General features: G+C 35.9%; 1 pseudogene; it reads right to left on the bottom strand.

Moving 5' to 3' along the window:
* Positions 1–5215: 5215 nt before the first annotated feature.
* LOC141498234 (alpha-enolase pseudogene) lies at positions 5216–6103 on the bottom strand (annotated as a pseudogene).
* Between the last annotated feature and the right edge of the window lie 1982 nt (positions 6104–8085).

Below are 8085 nucleotides of genomic sequence, written 5' to 3'. Positions count from 1 at the left end.
ATTCTCCAATGAGAATGAAGGCTCCCTCATTCCCCCTCACGTTCCCCATTTCCATACCATTGCAAAAGCTATTTCTTGACACTTTTACATGAAATATCTTAGCCTATTCTACCTTCCCTTTCCCTTTATACCAGTACATTTCCCTTTCATCCATTAACTCGATTTTTACAATGTATTATACCTTAAAAATTTATTTCTCTCCTGTGCCTTGTCTACATATACTCCTTCTAACTACTCTAATAAATGAAAAGGTTCATAATAGTATCATCAGTAGCATCTTCCCATGCAGGAATACATATAGTTCATCATCACTAAATCCCTCATAATTTACCCTTCTCATCTAACCTCGCCGTGGTTCACCGACTCCCTGTACTTGAAGATCAGACTTTCTGTTCAGTTCCGGTCATTTTAATAGGAACATTTGAAATTCTCCTCTTTCGTTGAAAATATATCATTTCCCCTGGATGAGGATGTTCAATTTTGTTGAATATTTGATTCTCAGTTGCATTCCAAGTGATTTTGCCTTCTGTAATAATTTATTTCAAGCCCTACAAGCCCTTAATGTGGATGCTGCTAAGTCCTATGTGATACTGATTTATTTCCATGTTATATGAATTGTTTCATTCTCGGTGCTTGTAATATTTTCCTCTTAGACTGGGAGTTCTGAAGTTCAGAGCTGTTTTTCTGGATCTCTTGTAGGAGGAGATTGGGGCATTATCTCAATATCTATTTTGCCCTCTGCTTCTAGGCTCTCAGGCCAATTTTCCTGTAGAAATTCTTTTTTAAAATATTTATTTATTCTCTTTTTGTACAAATAATTTTTATACACTAATAAAATATTCTTTAAAAATGAAGTCAAGGGGCCAGCTATGTGGTGCATTGGAGAGTACACTGTCCCTGGAGTCATGAGGACCTGAGTTCAAATCCCACCTCAGACACTTAAAAATTACCTAGCTGTGTGACCTTGGCAAGTCACTTAACCCCATTGCCTTATATTAAAATAAATAAATAAAAATGAAGTCAAGGCTCTTTTCTGATCATGACTCTTAGCCCAATAATTTTTACAACATCTCTTCTGGATCTGTTTTCCAGATTCATTGTTATTTGAATGAAATATTTCATATTTTCCTGTACTTTTTAAATATCTTGATATTGCTTTATTTTGTCTTGATTCCTGACAAAGACATCAGCTTCCTTTATTCTATTGAAAGATTTAACTCAATGAGTTTTTTTTTTAATCTCCTTTTCCATCTGGCCAATTCTACTTTTTAAGACAATTTTCTCCTCATTAACTTTTTAATTGTTTTATCCATTTGACACAAAATGTTGTTTTCTTCAGTATGTTTTTTGATCTCCTTGATTAAACTATTGACTTGGTTTTCATGTTATATCTGCATCTCTCTCATTTCTCCCCCGAATTTTTCCTCTACCTCCCTTAGTTGATTTTCAAAATCGTTTTTGCACTTGGCCATAGCCTGAACTCAACATCTATATTTCTTGGAATCTTTAGATGCAGCGGCTTGAACTTTTCCCTCTTCTGAGTGTGTATCTTGATCTTCCATGGGATCAAAGTAATTTTCTATGGTCAGGTTCCTTTTTGTCTGTTTACCCATTTCCTGGTGCCCTGGTTTTGGGATTCTTCCTGAGCTTTTGAGATTATTGGGACATACCCCTAAGTATCTCAGTTCCTTCCTTTTCTTATGGATGTTTCTGACTGCTCTCTGACCTATGCTTTTGGTCTGTCCTAGGTCTGTGAGGAAGGTCCTTGCTCTATGACATTATGGCAACCAAGACTGTGACCAGGGTCTGAATAAGGCCAAAGACCCAGAGTCCTGTCCCAGGGATAGAGGAGAGACCTTGACACTCTCCCCCAACTCTCTTACTTTCACAGAACTCTGGAAGAAGCTGCTGGGTAGCTCCCCACTGGACTGCTCCACTGGCCTGCTTCCATTTCTTGGCATCTGGGCTGCACTGAGGGACACAACCATCGTGAGGAAGTCCATGCTGGCCTAGGCTTCATGCTTGCTCTGGCAGAAATTTTCCCACTAATCTTCCAAGTTGTGTTTGGTGTTCCCTGGGTTTCAGGAAACTTATGCTGAAAGGAGCCAGCACTCTCAGGCACCCCATAGGCTGTTCCCAGAAGGCTGGAGCTCCTTTGCTCTGGTGCATTGCTGCCCCATCCAACCACATAAAAGAGTCTTCCCAAGTTTTCCAGTTTTCTTTGGACTGGATAATTGCTGCATTGGATCTTTCTGTTGGTCCTCTCTCTGGAAAATTAAGTTAGAGTCATGATTTTAAGGTTTTAGAAATATTTTGGAGAGAGCTCCTTGGAAAGGCTGTTATTCTGTCATCTTGGTTCTGCCCTTAACTTCCTTCTCTGTAACTGCTTGCAGTATGTTCTACTTTATCTGAGAATTCTCAAATTTGACTATAATCTTCCTTGGAATTTTTATTTTGGGATCTCTATCTGGAGGTAATCAGTTAATTCTTTCAAGGATTATTTTTTCTTATTATAATTCTAGAATAGTAAGGCAGTTTTATATGATCATTTCCTGAAAAAATATTTTTGAGGTTCTTTTTATGATTGAGACTTTCATGTAGAATAACAATCATTTTTCCAAAGAGATAATTTATGCTTTCTTCTATTTTTTCAGTCTTTTCATTTTGATGCTGGAATATTTGTGTCTCATAATTATTAATTTCCATTTGTTCAATTCTAATTTTTATGGTGATATTTTCTTCAGTTTACTAATTTGTTTCTTTTTCTTGTTACCTAAGTATATTTTTAGATGAGTTGTTTTCCTTTTTCAGTTGGTTAATTTTACTTTTTCATGAGTTATTTTTCTTTACTAAATGATCAATTTTACTTTTTGATGAGGTTTCTTCCTGTTCTAGTTGGTAAATTTTAATGTTTGGTGAGTTACATTTTCTTCCAGTTGGTCATTTTTATTTTTAAAAGAGTTTAATTATTTGTATAATTTTTCATAATTCTCTTGCATAATCTTGTTTCTTTTCTCCATTTTTCTTCTTCCTCTTATGCTTCATTTTTAAAATCCTTTCTGATCACTTCCAAGAGATCTTTTTAGATTTGAGCTCAATTCACAAACACCTTTGAGATTTTACATTTAGACAGTTTCTCAATTTTTTTTCCTCTTCTGTAATGGTGCTTTTTATATCCCTATCAGAATATTAGCTTTCTAAAGGTTTAGGATTTTTTTTGGCTCTTTCAGTTACTGAGGTCTCCTCGGAGGGAACAGGTGGTATAGTTCAAAGCTTTCTTTGTTGGGCTAGACTCTGGTCCCTGGTTTATTCCTTTCCAAGGAGTTGCCTATGCAGCAGTTTTTCTCCCCCTTTATTCCAAGGTATTTTCTATGTAATGGTTTATCTCCTCATTTATGCTAAGGTGTTGTCTATGCAGAGCCTTGTCTCCTCCTTTATGTCAAGTTTTATATAAATTTTTGTTCCCAACTCTCTGTTTTTCAGCATTTCCAAGGGTTGAACATTTAGTTCTGAGCTGGGATTTGGATCCTCCTTGTTGACCTGATGGCCTGCCAATATGCTGGCTTGATAAACATTAATCTAGACTGCACTGTAGCTAAGAGCCTTCCACTGGCTTTCCAATTCTTCCAATAATGTTGGGAGATATTTTCCTTTTACCCAGAACAACAGACTTTTACTGAATTTCCTCCATGATATCTTCTTGAGCAGTCTTTTGTTGTTGGGATTTAAAGCTTTAAGATCTGTTTAGAAGCTTCATTTGAGGTTTTCAAGGGAAAAACTCCCGGATTTTCCTAGTTTTGTTGGCCATTTTGCCTCTGCTCCTGAAATAATTGATTTGTTTCTTATAGATGAATTTTGCTATTATTTTTCTCTAGTTTTATAAAATAATCCTTGGTGACTGATGGGTACAGCACTGAATAAGAAATCTAAGTTAAGCAGAATTGTCATTTTTATTACATTAACTAGCCTACCTATGAGAAATTGATATTTTCTAATTTTTTGGATCTGACTCCATGTAAAAAAGTATTTTATATTGTCAACAATCGCTTTAAATGGAATTTCTCTTTTTATCTCCTCTGTTGATTTCTGTTTGTTATATAATCACAATGCTGATGATCTTATGTGATTTATTTTATATTTTACTATTTATTAGTTATTTGTTTAAATAATTTAGTTGATTTTCAATAATTCTTTGAGTATACTATTATATGATCTGCAATGAGTAAGTTTTTTTTATTAATTACCTTTTCTAATTACTTCACTTTCTTGATTCTCTGCTTTTTAAAGCTAGCATTTTTTCTTCTTTTTTATTTTATTAATTTAAATTAATTTTTTTTTCTTTGAGTACATGTTAAAACAAGTTCAAGATTCATTTTTTCACATGTTGAATTCCAATTCTCTCCATTCTTTACTTCATTGAACAAGTAAATTATTTGATATAAGTTAAACATATGTAGTCATTCAAAACATTTTTAACAGTCATGTTCTGAAAATAAGCATAGCTCCCCCCTAGAAAAACGAAAAATCAAGGAAAAAAATATATTTTAGCTTGTACTCAGACACCCTCACCTGTGACTTTGGGGACAGATAATATTCCTTATCATATCATTCCTTTTTGAGAATGAGTATGCCATTCATAGCTGATAATCCTACAATATTAGGATTCTTTTGTACATTTCTTATTTGATCATGAAAGTCTTTCCAGTTTTTACTCAGATAATCCTCCTCATAATTTCTTATAGTAGAAAAACATTCCATCATAATCTCACAGTACAATTTGTTCAGCCATTCCACAATTGATGGGCATCTCCTCAATTTCCAGTACCTTACCACCATTAAGAGCTGCTATAAACATTATTATACATAGATGTACTTTTCCTTCCTGTTTTTCATCTCTTCTGGAACAAAGATCTGGTAATGGTATTTCAAGGTCAAAAGAAATATATAGTTTTATTGCCCTTTTGGCTATAGCTCCAAATTGCTCTACAGATCTGGAAACCATTACTCCCATCCCCTTCTTATTGTACTGCTCCAGTTTGCACAGTTGTAGAGATTCAGTCATAAAGCCAAACTGTTTCACTTGGAGCAGGAGGCAGTTGCAGGTTTTTAAACACACAAACTTTTTCAATGTGTTTATAATTGGTCACATTGAGATCATCCCCTACCACTCAGTTGTTTGCAGTATCAGGAAAATTCTTGCAACTTTTTAATAATCCTAATCAAAAGGATCTTTGATAAATATCATTGGATAGCCCATGATGAATGTCTTATAGAGGTCCCCAAGTTCAGCAGATGAAATTTTTCTTTTGGGATCATCAGTAGACTTGAAGTCTAAATCATATTTTCCAAACTGGAAAAATTCTGAGGTGGCAACATTCATGTCCATAACAACCTTTTCAGTATAACCAATCTTACAAATAACATTCTCCAGCAGTTTCAGAGCTTTTTCATTCTCCAGTATATTAGGTACAAAGCCACCCTCATCTCCTATGTTGGTAGGATCCTGTGCAGATTTCTTAGTCACATTCTTCAGATTGGGATAAATTTTTCCTCCAATGTACATGGCCTCTTTCAAGTTTGCTGAACAACAGCTTGCTGAACTCCTTCACTGACAACCTGCAGCCAGCATGGGAGCCACTAGTGTTCCTATGGAAGTCTATAACTGGCATGATTACTTGTTTATTGCCTTCCAGATTAGTAATATGACAGAAGAAGGAGACACCTTTATCAACACCTCCAGCCTTACAAACAGCCAGAGATATTTCCAATATGACAACATTTTAACCAAATTTAGATTTATTCTCAATGCCATATATACATATATATATATATATATATATATATATATATATATATATATATATATATATATATATATATATATATATATATATATATACACATCTGCCATCAATTTGTCAATTTTCTCTTGCTCCACAGCATTCTGTTTCTTGCTCACCAGAGTTGGGGCTACAATTTTATTGATGTGCTCAGTCACTTTTGAGACTCCTTTCCACATATTGTCACCTTGGAAGTCCAGGACTTCATCGATGCTGGTGGAAGTTCCAATGGGCATAGAAACTTGGAAGAGACCTTTTGCAGTTTAGAGATCAATTTCAACAGTGGGGTTTCCACAAGAAACCTAGAACTTCAAAATAGACATGTTGATTTTCTGGTTGGGGGATCCCCTGCTGGGTTCAATGATCAGAGGCAGAGGGAAGATAGCAAAAATTTCTAAACCTATTTTGGAATGAATATCATTTCCTCTATGGGCCAAGTCTGTTGAGATTAAGATTTGTGCAGGGCTTATGCCACCTCCTTTTCTTTTCCTCTATTATTAAAGGTCTGCTGTGTGTCTTCATATGACGCTATTTATGCTCCAGTGCCTTGCCTTATCCCAGTATAATACTTCTTTATATGTTTTATTTTTTACACATGTTTTGCACCCCAAACCTGTCAAGGAATACTTCTTTTATCTGTCCTGTTTGAAGATAAATACTCAAGGCATGATTAATAGATCTATAGGTATCTGTCACTTCATGACAGCCTCTGACCAAGTTAACTCCCCTCATCAGTCCCATTAGAAATACAATACTTGAGAGTTATAAACATCATCAAATTAGAATCACATTATACCCACATTCTCTTCCTTCTCTATACACACTTTGTTCAACTATCTTTATAGATACAATCCTCATGAATGAACTATCAGATAAAGTAAAATCACTTAAAGATTTATTTATACCCATACCCAAAATAAGTACACTCCCCACAATTGCACCAATAGGAATACAATCCTCATGAACTAAAGCATGATACAAAACAAAATCATTTCAAGATTCATTTATACCACACTGTGTAAGTACATTCTCTCCAATTATATTTAATCTCATGAACTAAAGTATCAGCTAAGGTATCATCACTTTTTAAAAAGAATCTTGTTTCTTTTTCCAGATGTACACAATTGTAGTTTTCAACAATCATTTTTGCAAGATTTTGAGTTTCACATTTTTCTCTCCTATCCTTCCCTCTCTCTTTCTCCTAACAAAGACCAACCTCATCTAATTATACATGCATAACCATGCTGAACATGAATCCATATTAATCTTGGTGAGAAAAAAAAGAGTCAAATCTAAATGAGAGAAAATATTAGAGAAGAAAAATTTAAACAAAACACATGAGACAACATTTAAAATTGAAGTTAAGGGGCAGTGAAGTGGCACAGTGGACAGTGAACTGTGTGATCTTAGGCAAATAACTTAACCCCATTGCCTAAAATAAATATTTTTTTTTTAAATGAAGGTACTGTGGTAGAGCCAACATGGTGGTAAGAATTCAGGAATTTTCAGAAGGTCTCTTCCACAGTACTCCAAAAACCTTAATATTATGACTCAAACCTTATTTTAGGGAGCAGGAAACCTCAGAAAGATGCAGTGAATCAATTTTCCAGCCAAAGGTAAGTTGAAAAATCCATGAGAAGTCTCTCTCCATTGGGGTGAGAAGGGATCGTAGAGTAGTCAAAGTCACATGACATAGGAGCAAAGGAGCACCAGCCTTCTAGGAACAGCCCACAGTGTGCCTAGATCCCTGGGGGTGCTTGGGTTCCAGACAACAATAGCAGTTTCGAGACCTCCCAAAGGATCACCAAGCATAACTTGGGAGATCAGTGGCAAACTTCTGCCAGAGCAATAGCAGAGCACAGACCAGCATAACACTCAGTGTAACTGTGGCACTCAGCACAGCTCTGGCCCTCACTGTGGCCCTGGTCTGGAAAAATGGAAGCAGACCTGCAGAGTCACCCAGCAGGGAGTCCCCCAGCAGCTTATTCTGGAACATTCAGCTGAGGGAAGTTAAGGAACGAAAAGGAGACTCTTGAGTTCTCTCTGCTATGCCTGGGTGGGACTCTTGTGCTCTCTCCAGATCCTGGTTGCAGTCTAGAGCCCTCTATCACCACAGAAGAACAGGGACTCTCTTCACAGTTCCAGGGCAGAGATAAGTGCTTGTGGTCATCCATAGTCCAGAGCATAGACCAGGAAAGCACTCAGAGCCTCTCATAAGAACATTAAGAAACTGAGATCCTTCTGG

Source organism: Macrotis lagotis, chromosome X (assembly GCF_037893015.1).
Source record: "Macrotis lagotis isolate mMagLag1 chromosome X, bilby.v1.9.chrom.fasta, whole genome shotgun sequence".
Lineage (NCBI taxonomy): Eukaryota > Metazoa > Chordata > Mammalia > Peramelemorphia > Peramelidae > Macrotis > Macrotis lagotis.
The sequence above is the reverse complement of the archived record's forward strand: the minus strand, read 5'-3'. Positions and strand labels throughout refer to the sequence as shown.